This window comes from Drosophila virilis, chromosome X (assembly GCF_030788295.1).
Source record: "Drosophila virilis strain 15010-1051.87 chromosome X, Dvir_AGI_RSII-ME, whole genome shotgun sequence".
In the NCBI taxonomy this organism is placed as follows: Eukaryota; Metazoa; Arthropoda; class Insecta; order Diptera; family Drosophilidae; genus Drosophila; species Drosophila virilis.
In genome coordinates, this window is record NC_091543.1 from 26,271,891 (window position 1) to 26,287,111 (window position 15,221).

Below are 15,221 nucleotides of genomic sequence, written 5' to 3' on the forward strand. Positions count from 1 at the left end.
TTTCACATTACTGATGGGGCTCAGGCGTCGCGCCTGGGACCCTTTTCTGGCATTGGGCCTTAGTGGCTACAAATCGACAGGCAAAAGGGATTGGGACAGTTCGCAGCGTTAAAAGTTATCTAAAAGTTGGCTATTGACAGATTTTGGCTTCAATCAGATGATGGCGACGAAATGGTCTAGGGCGTGTCCGAATGGATTATAATTTATCAAAACAATTATTAGATGAAGACTATTTTTATTATTATCAACATAATTTTGCATAGGATATAACAATTGGCTTTGTTATTTACAGAAATTAATATAAATACGATCGGGATTGAAAAGCTTTCGTCCCAACAAAACTAGTTCCAACAGCTTTAAAAGCATATTAAAGCTTCTAACGTGCTTAAAGACATCGCGTTAATGCAATAAACCCAATTTTAAGCTTTAGGTTGAACCAGCTGAGAACTTATTAAATGGTTCTCTAAGCCTCTGCTTCTTAGCTGGTTCAACATAAAGCCTTAAACCGGATTCTATGGCTTAAAGATTCTTCTGGATTAAATTAAACCTAACTTTAAGCATATATATGCATTAGTTAAAATAGAAATTACTGCAACTTTAAAGTAAATACCTTTGATAATACGAAAACTTCACTCAGTTTTTTTTTTTTTTTTTTTTAACATTAAATAGATTTGAAAATGTACGGTAAATTAAATATTGCGCAAAAAAAGCAGGAACGCGAAAGTAAATAGCGTAACATGAAAATAGAAAACAGAGAATGTAAAACAAATATTGCATAATATTATCGCGTTTCAGGCGAAAAAGGGGGCGCGACGGCGTTTAAAGAGCCCTAAGCGCGTTGGCAATTCGCTTTTTGGCTTTTATTTTCATTCATTTTATTTATTTATTTTTTTTTTTTGTTTAATTTTTGCTGAGCCAACTGCTCTTTTTTATTCGCCTTCTTTTCTGTTTTTATTTTTGAGCGTCACTTTGGATGGTCTGCGGTCTATGTTTTAATATTTATATCATCGCCGTTGTTACCCTGCTCCCCTGCTCCACTGTCTGCCCTGCCACCCCAGCCCCTTTGTTGTCAACGTCATAATCGGGATGATGCTGCTGCTGCCACTTGGTTCCCGCTAGAGCTGGAGTTATACTCAGGCTCAGGCTCAGGCCGACCAGTGCAGTGCGGCGGCACTTTGGACTTTGGACTTTGCACTTTGGACGACGTGTCTCGGGTCGTTTAGTTTTCTTTGGCGCTTTGGTTTTGCTTGCTAATTACCATAATTAAGCAAAGGTCAGGCATTAGTCGCCTTTTGTGTCCAGGCCAGCAAAATAATAACGAGCGCAGCGCCAGCCACGACTCACACGCAAAAATAGCTGACCATCGTGCAATATTCTGCAATTTTTTCTATATGAATTTCATTTTGTTTCATTTACATTTCCTTTTCTGGATTTTCGTTCCTCTCTTCACACTTTGATTATGTTGATTATGACGTTTTAATGGGCTTTTACAGAGGCGACGACTACAACGCGGCAGTCCAGAGCAAGGCAGCAGCTTAAGCTGACAACAAAAGAGCACAAAAAAATTAAGAGGATCAAAAAAAAAAGGATCCCAGAAAAAAAAGAAGAACAGAAGCTTGACAGGCTGTAAAGGCACATTACCAAAGTAATGTATATTATTTCCCCATTTGTAGAAGACATTTTGCCAATAAACAGAGTAAATAATGCAAATGGATTGCACACGCTCTAAACTGTTATCTTATTTATTAAAACGGTGGTGTTATTGTAATAGTATTATGGCTGTAATATCCAATGTCTACCCTTGAGGCTCGGTTCCTTTACTCTATTTTCCAAAATTAGAGATATTTTCATCGTATTCTACCCCTTTCCTAGATTCAATATTATTGAATTATTATTGAATTTGAAAGTCTAGCACTTATTTATTTATTTACTCAAATAATGTATTTCCCATGTTTTGTATATATAATTTATTTCATTTACTTCTTAACAATATCCATGTTTCTTTTCTCAACGCCTTTTGGTGTTTTAAACCAAAGAAGGAAGGCTCAAAAAAATTAAACAAAATATTTGAATGGCAGCAATAAAAATTTAAGAACAAAGCACACTTACAAAAAAAAAATATAATATGTAAGTAAAAAGTTGCTCTTTTTATTCGCATTCTGCATTGTATTTTCAGCTCTTAAGTATTTTATTCCGCGCGCTTGAGTGACAACTGTTGACAGAGAATGCTGCGCATACGCAGCGTATGACAGCGCGCGGCAAAAATAAATGAAAATTCCGTAAGACAGGCAGCCGGGCAAAGAAGGTGGTCTGGCTGTCGGGTGAGTGGCAAACTGTGTCGACTCATTGCGACAAAGTCATGACAAAATACCGGAAGCAGCATCACTTGGAAAATCCACCTCCACGGCAAGAGAGTTGCAAGTGAGCCAAGCGAGCAATGTTGATTAACGATCGCTGTGGCATGCAACGCACCAGCAACAGCAGCACGAGCAGCAGCAGGAGCATACGAAGCAGCTGAAAGTCAAATGGCAAACTACTTACATACTTACTTATTACTATAACTGCGAGTTGTCGACGTCCTATTTGTGTTTGTTGCTGCTGTTGTTGTTGTTGCCAGCACACATGCATTAAGTGGCGTAAATTCTTTGGCCCAGAAGAAAAACATTTTCATTCCAAGGCGTGTTTGAGAGGGAGACAGGACGATAGAACGGCTGTATGGGGCTGTGCGGGGGAGTTGAGTTAGGAAACGGCAGTTGTTTGAACTTATCTATATTGTTTTGCCATATTGTTTTCTTATGCCATGTGTGTCGCAACGCTTGCTACCTCCACGCATCCATCTTTTTCTCTCATACGTTTTGTCTCCTATTTGCTCTCGCTCTTGCTCTCACTCGCACTCTCTCAGCGTGTGCTCTAGTGACTTGAAAGTCGCATTGTCTTTAGCAAATTTGCTTTACTTACGCTGGCATTCATTGACTTTTTGTCATGTTGTTGTTGCTGTCGCAGTTGCTTTTGCTGTTATTGTTGTGCTATTTTCAAATGCCTGTGCCTTTAGCTTTTTTCTCTCCCTTTTTCGCTCTCGTTGTGTCTCTTTTGCGCAGCGTACGTGTCTATTATTGGTATTTGCTGAATGAATGGATTGTACGTGCCCAAAGGCATTCGCATATCTTTGCTCCATGCATTGCATAAAGGAGATGCCGCCACGACTCCGCCTTTACGTTGTATGCGTGACGGCCTCCACTCTTTACCTCTGTATATGTTAGAGTAAACACATACATACATATAGATATATAAATATATAAATATATGTCTCTCTCCGTCCCTCCCATTCTTTCTCTTTGTCGCTCTCTTTCCGTACGGCTACAATTTGCGGTTGAAATCTAAGAGATTTTGCACTGTTATTGTTATGACTGCCACACAGAAACAGACACACGCACACAGACACACACACACCCAGGCACCCACAAAAACTCTCGGATATAGAGACATATATGTTTATATAGATATCTATTTAAGCATATATAGAGAGCCGTGTTTTATTTATGTATGCATTTATTTGTTGATGGCGTATTTTTGTTTATTTATATATTCATATGCATTGTCGCAATAATCATTAATTTACTGATAAAATACGCCCACATGTCGTGTGTATATGCGGTGGGTGTATGTGTTTGTGTGTGTGTGTGTTTCCCCCATTTGCTGTGCTATGTCATCGCTTGGCATCATTTTTCATTGCATTTGGATTGGTAAACACACAAAAATACGCTAAATAAATGCCTAATAAATAGCTGCGCCCCAAAGTATGCAACACCATTTGTAGCTGCAGTTGCAGCAACTGCGTATTACAGTGTTGGACAACGCCCGAATACCATGTGCAGGTCGAAGATTCTTTAGCGTGCCGGCTTAAAGAAATAATATAAAATGAAATGCAGATTGAATTTGAAGGCGACAACGTTGCTGACGTCGCAAACGACAACGCAGCAAGATTAGTACCAGTCATACACACGCACCCTTGCAGACACAAAAGGGTAATGCAAAGGAGTAGGTGGTGGGGATTTGTGAGCAAAAAAAAATATATAAGCAAGTAATGCGCAAAATACGAGTACAAGCCCCAACATGCTGGGCTGCAGCAGTTAGTAGAAGCCAAGTGAGCCCTGGATACCGAACCAATTCCTGGCTCAGCTCAATGGCAAGCCGTTACTACATATATGCATGTATATATATTCTTTACTATACATATATATGATGTGCACATATATGCTGATGTGCATAAGTGCGATGTGTGTAGTTTGACGTTATTCAACACTGACAACAACACCGTAACATTGGGCACAAGTGCGTTGCTCTTGCCATGTCGCCTTTCACACGCAAAACAGGCAGTGTCTGCACAGGGGACGTGGTTAGGCAGGGGAAGGGCTTGACGTGGCTCAAGCGACGTGATCGCATGCGAATACGATTGTGTGGCTGCATTATATATTTGGTGCATTTTAAATCGGATTACTTAAAGCAGCAAGCAGCAAGCAGCATGCAGCAAGAAGCATCAACAATGTTGCGGCGGCTTTGCTCTTACCTCACTCGTTGCCTGCCAAACGCAGCATGCAACTCTTTACTGATGCGTGCCTGCCTGGTCGACATTTACAACAGCAAATCGTTTATTATTATTTACAGCATTCAGCTTACAGCTTACAGCTTACAGTTAACAGTTAACAGTTAACAGTTTTCGCTGCTACTCTGCCAAATATTTGCCAAAACCCGATGCGTCACATTGATTGACACGTGCCGCACGTTGCCATCAGCTTGGTGGCAGCGCGACTGCACTGCAGCATGAATGTGTTGCCAACATGTTCAACGGTTGCCATTTTCTCTGTATCTCTCAGCCAGTGCCATTTGGCAAATAAGGAAACTTTATGCCTCTTGTTCTGGGATCAATCAAACAACTTGACAGCCCTATAAAGTTGCCTTCTGTGTAGCGGGAGGGGCACTTCAAATGATCCTAGCGAGGGCGTCAGAAATTTGTCGACTATGTGTAACGCAATAAGGGGAAAACTTTAATTTTATATTTAAATAACGTTCCCTTTAGTTGATTTAGACTCGGTTTCACATATATATTATTTTAATTTTGCATTTATTATTTCATATCTTTTCAGTGTCTACTTTTACAAATGAAATTCTTTGCGTGAAACGTTACAAGAATATGATCTATTGGTAAGTAATTCAATCAATTAAAAAGTAATATTCAAAGTCAAATTCACTTGTCATAAGTCATTCTGTCTAAGAGGCTTAACATATAGCAGACAATAATTCCAGTCTTAGTCGAACAAAACAAGAACTTCTTTTTTGTCAACTATTTAAGCATTTGATTGCCTTCACATGCCATCTTTTTTAATTCAGGTTGGGCGGGCTGAACTGCAAGACTACAAATATGACAATATAATCATCATTTTATTCATGGTGAAAATACATTTGAGAATAAATTTCAATTAAAAAAACCATTTAAAAATGTAATGAAAGAAAATTGTAAGGGAAACCAACACAATTGGTAGTGTGTCTTTAATACATCGTGAATGCTATTAAGAGGAATTTTAGAGTCGATAAATTTTTGCTTAAAAAATAAATAAATGGAATATGTCGAGCAATTAGAGGGCATAGCATGAGGAGCTATCGGCTGGTGCCATCAATCTAAATCTATGCATTGTGGCTGCAACAGCAAACTGAAAACTGCAGCGGAAATAGAAGTGCGGCATAAGTGCACTTCCGGTGCCGTTGCCGGTGCCGGTTGCAGTCGCCGTTGTCGACGCCATCGCCGTCGCCGTCGCGGCATGCAACGCATAAATTTTGCACAACATATTTATGTCTGCCCTTTACGCTTTGTATATGTATGTACATAAATAAATATATATTTATCTATGTGTGCGTTTGTGTGTGTCATTTCACTAACGAGATTTGCACGTTGTTGTTGCCGCTGCTCGAGTGTGGCGTATACGCCCCGTATACCAATTTGAAAATCCGCAAACGTATTGCCAGCGCAAACCATTTGCCATTTTTCACTCCTGTATCTGTATAGCGCGTATCTATTGCCGTTTGTAATAATATTTGAGCAGCCAGTGTGCAACAGTTGCATCTCTGTGCATGTAGCATGCACCTGCGACACACACAGACACACACACACCGCAGAAACTGCACACATGGCCACGCGCAACGCTTGTTTCCGTTTTAGACTGCAGCTGCGGTTGGCAGCTAAACCCACTGAGTCCGCGACTAAACCCCACCCAACTCTGATCATTAAGCGAATTGATGGGTGGTTAAGTTATTTCAACTGCAAACTGTTTGACTTTACCTCCATCACTCCCCACTTTGTTTCTCTCTCTCTCTCTCTCTCACGCTCTATCACTCGCACATACTCTCTCTCTCTCCCTGTCTCGTTCCGGCTTCACAATAGCTTGAACCAGGCACCCTGGCAGATACTAGATTGTGGCAGTGCTAAGCGCATCAATGCTGATGGAGGGGCTAAAGGGTTTGCGGGCGCAGTGGTGGGCTTGCAATGGCCCGGTAATGGCATTGGCGGGCATAGTGGCTCCTGGGCTGCGGTCGCTTCAAGGACACGCCTCAATGCATCCCATTGAGCGGGCAATGCAACACTAAGCCCATCGAGCCGTAATATGGACCATGTGCATTATTTGACTTGGCTGGGCCACTGTGTGAGCACTGGCTCCAAATGCTGTGCGCATTTTTGGGCCAGTCTCTTGTTCAGTTTTGTCTAACATCTAACGCAAACATGGGCAATGAATGTAGCTGAATTGCCTGCACATTGATTACTTTTTCGTGCCGGCGACTATCGGAAATTTTGTTGAACCCAAAATTTTTCTTTTATTGAAATCGTTTCAATAAGGATTTCGAGTTGATCTTGATGTTGTTTAAAAGTGTTGTATCTATTGCTAAAAGAAATATAACTTAAAATTATGCTGTATAAATGGGTAAAGCTAATAAGAATAAAACTGTTTCTCATCACTCTTATCATTTCAAATGATTTAAATTACATATATATAAAGATACCGCTGTAATCAAGCACGAAGATACCCTATTATCGAAATATTATTTTGCAGGCAGCCGATTTTTCTACATGCCATGTAAGAATTTGAAAAATAAGTATGTAATGAGATACCGCTGAGACCCGAGCCTTATTGATTTCGCTTGGGTCTATATACTTAAAACTTTAAACTAATGCAAAAATCCGTCTCTTATCCGTAGCCTTTGTTGTGTGTGCCTTCGCTCGACCTTTCGAGTTTATTGCACTAGTATGTACCAGTTGCAATTTCTAACTGTCTTTTATCCATCTTTTATGGATATGTAAAAATTCTTTCGAGTTAATGTAACTAAATCTAGTGCTAGCTATTTATTTTTTTATATTTATTTATTTATTAATGGTCGACAAAACGAGTGTCTTCCTCATTATTCAAAAGGTTGTACAATATAAGTATATTCTAAAAGCCTAGTTAAAGGATACAATTTTCTAAATAGCATCACCGACCGATGGAGGTGTTTTATTTGCCAGTCCGGCCAGCTGTGCCCCTTTTCACAGCTAATTTTGTCAGTGACGCTATTAGAGCCTACATCTAAGCAGAAGGTTGTAAGTAGGAAAAAAGTGATCTCAAGTGAAATTAAAAATAATCTTAATTTGCTAAATTAATAAAGAAAATACAATAAATAGGAAAAAAGAAAGTAAGAAAATTGTTAATAAAGTAAAGCAATGTAAGTTAGATAAAGAGTGTTAAGTGGATAGGACAAAGAGAAAAGTATTGGGAAATCACCTACACGGTGGGGGAAAATTTTTCAGCCTGTCCGGCTAGCTATGCCCCTGCTCATAGCTGGGAATGGTCAGCGACTTCCCGAAGGTATCCTGAAAGCAACGATTTTATTAGGGGTAGAGACAGTTCGGTAGAGAAAACGTGATGCAAACTATTATAATTTTTACATAGCACGCGAAAAGAATTGTGCATAGCGTAATCAGTTGTGCACGTAGATAGTAATAAGGGGCGATAATTTCTGGTTGGTCTAGCCGGAACAGAGAATTGAAGACGCCCTAGCAGAAAAGGAGAATCGATGTCGCCAATAATCAACTTATGTAGAAGGACAACACCGAGAATTGTCCTACGGTTGATTAACGACGGAAGGTTGAGAAGAAGCAGTCTGCTGGAGTAGGACGGCAACCGAAGATTAGGGTCCCAATTTAAACCTCGTAAGGCAAAAAGCAGAAATTGCTTCTGAACAGATTCAATACGATCCTGGCTGTTGATATACTGTGGAGACCAGATGCAAGAGCAGTATTCAAGGATAGGGCGAACAAGAGAGATGTACAGAAGTTTTGTTATAAAAGGATCGTTAAACTCTTTAGACCATCGTTTAATGAATCCAAGTACACCTTTTGCCTCATTAACAATGGTATCTATATGAAGATTGAAACAGAGTTTAGAATCAAAAATAACGCCTAGATCCTTAACTGTTAGTATACGTTGCAAAGGGATATTGTCGATTGTATAACTAACAAGATAAGGTGTAGTACGATTAAAAGTCATAAACATACACTTTGAACAATTTAGATGCAATTGATTGGCCGAACACCAAAGTTGCATAGCGTTCAAATCGTCTTGTAGACGAGAATGATGTAGGGGGTTAGTGTATGATAGAAAAAGTTTGACATCGTCCGCATACATGAGTACACGGGCATGTGATATAACAGAAGGAAGATCATTTATAAAAAGTGTAAAGAGTAAAGGTCCAAGATGACTACCTTGAGGAACACCAGAAGTAACGTGAACCCTTTTAGAGGTAGTCAACCTCAGTATTACTCTTTGGGTCCTACCTTTTAAATAAGAATTAATCCAAAGTAAAAGGGACAGAGGGAAACCTATTCGGTCAAGTTTAAAAAGTAAAATGTCATGGTGCACAGAGTCAAACGCCTTGCTGAAGTCAGTGTAAATGACATCAGTTTGCATTTTCGAAAGGAAAGCATCATTTACCAAGGAAGTAAACTCAAGCAGATTGGTCGTAGTTGACCGATTCTTTACGAATCCATGTTGAACAGGGGAAACAACTGATTTGCAGAAATGCTGCAAATTCGAAGTGATTATTTTTTCAAATAATTTAGGAATAGCAGACAGTTTTGCAATGCCCCTGTAATTTTGTATATCAGACTTCCCACCTTTCTTGTGAAGAGGAATGATATAAGATTCTTTCCAAAGAGATGGAAAGACAGAAGTTTCAAGGGATAGATTAAAAAGCTTTAGCAATGGATAGAAAAGGGAAGAACTGCACTCCTTGAGTAGACAACTAGGAATATTGTCCGGCCCAGGAGAGTAAGAAGATTTTAGAGAGTTTATAGCTAATAGGAGAGAGGAGTGTGAAATAATGGGGGGAGGTATAGAACTAGCGGAGGAAATAGTATAAGGGTAAGAATTAGTATTAGGACAGACTGAAGAGTAAGTTGATTGGAAAAAATTAGCAAAGAGGTTAGCAGAATCAGTGTCATTGCTAGCTTTATCCATCCCAAGAAAAAAAGAAGATGGCAAAGTTGAAGACTTACGCTTCAAGTTTACAAAATTATAAAACTGTCTCGGATTTCGGGCGAATTGCCTTTTACAACGAATTAGATAATTCTCATAGCATTGAGAATTAAGAAGAAAAAAGTTCGACTTGGCTATGGAATATTTAGCCAAGTCTGTACACGAACCAGACTTTTTAAACTTTTTAAAATATTTGGATTTTACATTTTTTAGATGTGATAATCTGGGAGTAAACCAGGGTGGTTTTGAAAAAGTAGTCGAAGGAATTGACTTAGGAATACACACATCTAAGAGGGAGTTTAGGGTGATATAAAAAGAATTAATGGCTGTATTCATATCAACTGAGTCATATAAGAAAGACCAATCGGTTGAATAAATAAGCTGATTCAGCAAGGAATAATTTCCTTTGCGAAAGCAATAGCGGGGCTTATTGGCTGATGAGCACGAAATGGAAGGATTACAATTTAGCATTGCAATCTCTAAAGTTGGATGATAGACATCCTCAGGAAGAGATAAAGGAGGTGACCTAGACACATTAGAAATAAGGTAGTCGTTAACAAATACAAGGTCAAGTGTTCTATTCATATGATTAGAAATTGAATTGATTTGAAACAACGAAAGATCAAGCATGCAGTCTAAAAAATCGTGCTGTGCTGAGGGCACTAGATAATTTTCAGCAGTGAATAATGACCAAGAGATGTTCGGCAAATTAAAATCACCCAACACCAATAATAGGTCATTATCCCGCACGTGTGAAGAAACTTCTTTAATACAAGTAATATGATTCATATAAACTTGAATATCAGAAGAAGGTGGGACATAAGAGCATGTTACATAGATATTCCGTGTAGGAAAAGACACCTTAACTGAGACAATCTCAGCGTCAGTAGGCGTACTAAAACAGAATAGTTCAGACTGGAGAGTGGCTTTAACGGCAATTAACACCCCACCACCTCGAGTCGGCCGATCATTTCTAAACAAAATAAAGTTATTCGGTAATATCTCAAAATCAGATATGGTTGAGTTTAACCATGTTTCTGAAAATGCTATTATGTCCGAATCGAAGGAAGTGCTGGCAATAAAAAGATTTTTTAGCTTTGAAGTGAGACCTCTGACATTCTGATAATGAATAAAGATTTGGTCAGAAGATGAAGCTAGTTTTTTGGGGCAGAAATGGTACCCTGTATTGAAGGGACTGGAAGGGTGACAGGCTGGTTACGCTTTTTAGGCTTGAACTCATGAACAATCATGTGTGGTGGCCAAAATTTGGGATCACAAATGATTGGGAACATATCATGTGAAACATTTATTTTGAATGATGATATTTCACGAGGGGTGGAGAAATTAAATTTAGTTATTGACACGCTAGCAGAAGATTTGCTAGCAATATAGGCTGCCAATGACTCAGAAGTGGTGTCCGACGAAAGTCGAGACACAAAAACTTGCCTACGAGGGGCAACTACCGTTAAAGTGGGCGCTGATGGGGCTGTAGGTAATACAGGAGTTGGAGGAGCTAACGAGGCACAATGATTGCTTTTAACAATCTGCGCAAGATTGCGCGCAGGTCTACCTTTGCGGCCAGGAGCTGACGGGGCTGAGGCAATTTGATTAATTGGGACGGAATCAGGTACGGGCTCTACTGGGTCTAGTACAGGGCTTGAAGCCGGGGTAATTGGACAGTCGCTTGGAGAAGGCGATAAAGACAACATTGGAGATACCTCCAAGTTGCTAGGAAAAGACAAGAAAGTCGTAGGAGTCTGAACAGACGTAGAGGGCAATTGCAAAAGTTGAGGCTCCAACCGGCGATTGGTTGGAGACTCAAATTTATATTTGCCTAGCAAATCGAAACTCGATTCAAAATTACTCGAGAGCTGCTTAGCCACATTATTTAATTTTAAGAATTGACTTCTCACAGAATTATACATTCTGGAGAAATCAATTTGCTTGTCGATGCATTCTGGGCACGACCAACGCAAGCCACCGCAGCCCTTCTTGGCAATAGCAGCGATCTTGTCGCAATCACGCCCAGTGAGACCTGCACATTTAGCATGCATCATATTCTCACACAGCCAGCAATTAACAAATTGCGGCAGTGCAGAATCGTCAGCCTGCTTGAACGTGCACGGTTTCTTACAGCACGACATAATTATTAAATGCACAAGCAACTTGCGAGAGCGCAGAGCAAAACGAAACGAAAACGGTGCACAAGTAAACACTCAAAAAACAATTATTCGTACACAAACAAATTGTTTGGTGCGAAAAGCAATAGAAAGAAATTTGTGAGAGCGCGATGCACAAGCAGAAAGTATGCAGCGAACACACGCACAAACAAGTGTATGCACAGGGGAGCACAAAGGCAAAAGACTTAAAACAGCCAATAACAACAAACACGGAACTGACGCCGCGTTTTATAAAATGTAATAATTAACAGACACGCTGCACAACAGATGACACTTTGCACAGTTTATAAAAGCTTTTTAAATAAAGCACCGAAAAATGCAAAATTTTGAAATATAAAGCAAGATAAAAGCGCAAAAATATATAAAAATCTTGGAGCACAAGTAAAACACGTCAATCACTCTCAACTGAGAACTCTCTCTTTTTGAATTTGAATTGAATTGAATTTCAATTTAATAACATCAAGTAGATAATATGATGGCATAACGTGCTCTACACCTATCTGTATATCTCTATGAAATCCAATTGGATACAGAGTTGAGCTGGCTGTTTGAAGTGACATATTTCATGATACTATGGCGCTGCCATTTGTGAAATACTTTTCAATTGAGTCCTCGCCCAATGGGGGGGTTACCCTAGTTCTTTCGCTTTACCCTTGTTCCTCCTTCGCTCTGCCTTACGCTGACAGTTTCCCTTTCTTTCGTGTATACTGTATTTTTTTTTTTGCTTCGCACACCCTAGCATTGCATATACAGGTATTGAGAAATCGCAACTGGAATGGGATGTTGCTTCGATACGAATTGCACGGTTTTCTGCACGTTTGAAACTGTGATTAATTTCCGGGTGGCTGGCGATAAAACTGCTTTGGTTCATCAATATCTGGTTACGACCTGTTGGGCCTCCAAGCCGCCTCCTGCTGCCTGCTGCTGTCTTCTGCAGCCTTCTGCTGCCCCCCGCTGCTGCGTGTGCGCATTCAAATAAAACCAATCATTTTCTGCAAAATGTCAAATACTGCGAATTTCACACAACAATTTTTATTATGTTTTTTTTTTTTTTTTTTTTGTTCTGGCAGTGCAAAGTTGCATTTGGGTCAATGATGTTGTGCTTTTGTTTTTCAATTTGTTTTTTGTATGCGCAACAATTTTGCGCAAAAAATATTGCATATTGTATGCAATTGTAAATAAATAAATCAATAGATTGACCCGCACCCTGTGTATCCGTCTGCCTACATCCCCTCGCACTCTCTCTCACACTCTGTCTCATAATGTGAACATGCGAGCGAGTAATGAAAAATGCCAGCACAACAACTAACGTCCCACTAACTCAAAGCAAAAACATGTTCCGATATCGAACTGTTTTGTTATTTGTTCAGGCCTTATTTTGCGCCTCGCACGCCATATACGCACCAGCGCTGCAAATCGGTAAAACTATGGAGGGAATTCTGTTCGAGCGAACTCTTTGCATTGAGCTTCGATTCGTGAACGTGATTTTTCTGAAAGATGGGGTTCAAACCTTGGTTTGTAATTTTTTTTTCAAATTCTGAATAAAACAATTTGTTTCTCAATTTAAAGTTGCCCCAATTCTTGAAATTGACAATAATCCGCTCAAGTCGAAGGCTGAAGTTTATCTGTAGCCGCAAATTAAAAATGCTTAAAAATCTTTTTGGCATCTCTCTCATATTTTTGTATCATAAGTCGAAGCATTTTTGAAGTGTGATTTGCTAAGGTTTGGGTTTTAGTTTGACTGTTTTTTGTGCAACTAGTTTAGTTCAAATTTCTGCTTGCGAAAAACATATAATTAATAGTCCCGGCTTGATTCGGTTTGTTTCCAAGCCGGCTTGCAGTCTCGATGCTGTTGTTTGTTGTTGCATTAAAAGACAAATATGTTTGGCATGCGGCAATTAACTTCGTCTATTCGAGAGCCACAAGAGTTGAGCGTCTTTATCCCAGGTATGTTTCATAACGTTCAATATTGAGCGGAGAATGTCAAGTACTAGACATTTTTGGGTTGGTGCGTCCAGTGTCTGTTCTTGATTTGCCTCTCGTTGTCAGATTGATTTTATTTATTACGATTCAAGCATGCGAAGTTAACGTTGTGGTCTCGTTGCATAAATATAAACTCTCAACAGCTCAAGCCACAGAATTCTTTTGTTCTGCGTTTGAAGTGCACAGTAGAAGTACGCAGCGGACAATGCTCCAATTGGCCAGAGCACATGAGATTTTAATACCAAGGCTTGTCATCAATCTCTGTCAGTGACAGCGATAACATAAGCATCGAAAATAATGCCATGCAACTTTCCGTTTACGATGTAGTTGCATAAAAATGTATTACCCATTGGCCTAGAAACTTTAGCGCTTGTATAAGTAACGAGAAGTTGAGTCCACATATTCAATAATAGCTAAAAGCGAGCAGATACGAAATCATCAGATTCGATATACTAACAAAAGAAAACTTTAATTTATTCTCTAGAAATTAAGGAATACAAATTTTTTACTTTAGACGAGTACTAAAACGGGGCAACTCAACTAACCGCTGATGTTCTTTAAGTCCAATTTGTTCCTACTTGTTTGATATATCAGGAGAAAATGAAACGCGCAATATTTAAATGCTTAGTTAAGGAAGACATACTGAAAAGCGTAAAAGTACTACAAACAAAGTGTTACGACCAATAACATTGATATCCTAATCCTAGATTTTTACATATATAATGGGTATTGAAAAACTCGTAAATAACAAATTTTTTCACGATATCTTGATATACAATAATGTATTTTATGCACGATATAATTTTCTACCGATCATTCCTATGGCAGCTGCCTACTCGGACATATTATATATGCTAGCAAACTTTCATGGACGAAAATAAAAGACTGAGAGAATAGTTTGATTCGATATGACAGACGGACTGATAGACAGATGGACAGACGGACATGCCTAATATGCTGCTTATACCGACAACGACCGACCATATGGAGTCAAAGACTCTTTCTGCGCTATGTATGCAGGGTAATATTTAAATGCCCTCGCAGGGTCTCGAAGAGCTCTACAGAGACAACATCTTTTTAAGTGCAATCCTCCAGTTCGACAACATACATATTAAATTCGCCATTTGATTCTACATATATTGCCAAAAAAAAAAATACAGAATATTGCCACTGATTGGAAAATTTCAATAACAAACAAAGAAAGACAAATTTTCAATAAATAACACAGAAACGTTAAGTGGGGATTACCTGTGCCAACATTTAAACTGGCAACATTTAGCTAAGCGCTGGAATCCGAGATATAGAAAAAAAACTATTAAAATGTAGCTCTGCAAATCGTAAAATGTAAATTCGAATCGGTTAACTTCCAATTTCGCATCGTTTTGAATTGCGAATAAAATTGCTGTTCGCACTGTTCTGTACCGATTTTTATTCAACGTAATTTTGTGTGGTAAAAAAATTACCTAATACCTAATAAAAGAAAGAAAAGGTTTCAAATAAC